Here is a 1576-nt window from a genome sequence, read left to right as displayed (position 1 = left end):
TTTTGTTTATAATTGTTGTGAATGGCACCTGATTTTTGACGTTGTTTGTTTCGGTGTCGTGTCTGTGATTTGGTTTGATGTGTTACTTGTTTGTGTTCTACAACTGTTAATGTACTACAATTATATGTGGCCTTTTTAAATGTCTTGGATATTTAATTTTTAACAATTTATCATTTTAAATGTACTTTTTATTGACATGTTCTATATCTCAAGGCAGCACTGCCAATTGTAGATCTCTGGAACGAAATAAATATGTATGTATGTATGTATGTATGTACAGAATTTCCAACCTTCATATTCACCGGGCCGGGGAAGTGGGTAGATTCACCGCCCAACTATAGGTCCAAAATTATGCTTCTACACATGAGTTACGTTTGAAAAGTGGCAGAAAATGTGGATGTTTGTGCCTTCAGATTTGTGCTGCTGCATTTGTGCACAACTTGAATTCCAGAGCAGGATTTGTCAGTGCTACATAATTCGTATTTATTATGACAGGTCATGAACGAAATTATTATATGAACATTAATGAACTCCATTACATTTCTTGTCCGTTGTTAAATTTATCAGTAGTTTACATTCAGTTTCATTATATTGGTATATAATCTTTCTAGTATGTTATTTTTATTCTTATTCCATGACCATGACCTTTGTATTTTAAAAGATTTTCCCATTTTTATTCCTTAGACATTCGTCTGATCTAACATTAAAGACTGCTGTCTCCCATCATTGCTGACCCAGTAACCACTGAAAATATGCTGCGCCATAGCTGAAGTGGTTAGTCACTGGCTTCCTACCGCGGCGGCCCGGGTTCGATCCCGGGTCTGGTCATTTGTGGTGGACAAAGTGGCGCTGGGGCAGGTTTTCTCCAAGTACTTCGGTTTCCCCTGCCAATCTTCATTCCACAGATTTCTCCACAATCATGTCATGACAATCACCTGTCATCTGGTGCTGGTACAATAGGCCAGAAGTGGCCACAGTACAAGGGACTTAGTCCCACCCCACTAGCAATAAAATATAATAAAAAAAAACCCTGAAAATTATTCTGCTTTCACAAACCCTGTTCTAATTTTTACTGGGAGAACTGTCTGTATAGTGACTGGCTACAGACTGGATGACTGAGGCTCGATTCCTGGTATGGTCACGTATATTTCTCTTCTTGTCACATTCAGATTGGTTCAGGAGACTGCCTGGCCTATCGGATGGGTTCTGGGTGAATCTTTCATGAAGAATAAAGAAACTGGAGCTCGGTTTTTACTTATCTCCATGTAGTACCAGCGTAAAGAACGTGTGCTACAGTGAAGAGGCAGAGGAGAAAAGAAAGTATATTGTGCAGGAGGAAAACAGAAGGGTAAAAGTATATTTTCACATAATAAATAGTACAGGTATGCTCATAGAAACACATTACTAGATTGATAAAAATATACTTTTCTCAGGGACAAACTGAGGAATTTTAACCAATCCACACAGGTTAGAGTGGATTTCTTGCTGGGTTTTCCTCTTCACTAAGTAGAATACTTGACCAAGGACTATGGTGTGTAGCTTAATTATGAACTGATATATTATTTATTCGCAAAAG

Source organism: Cryptotermes secundus, unplaced genomic scaffold, assembly GCF_002891405.2.
Source record: "Cryptotermes secundus unplaced genomic scaffold, Csec_1.0 scaffold70, whole genome shotgun sequence".
Taxonomy (NCBI): domain Eukaryota; kingdom Metazoa; phylum Arthropoda; class Insecta; order Blattodea; family Kalotermitidae; genus Cryptotermes; species Cryptotermes secundus.
The sequence above is the reverse complement of the archived record's forward strand: the minus strand, read 5'-3'. Positions refer to the sequence as shown.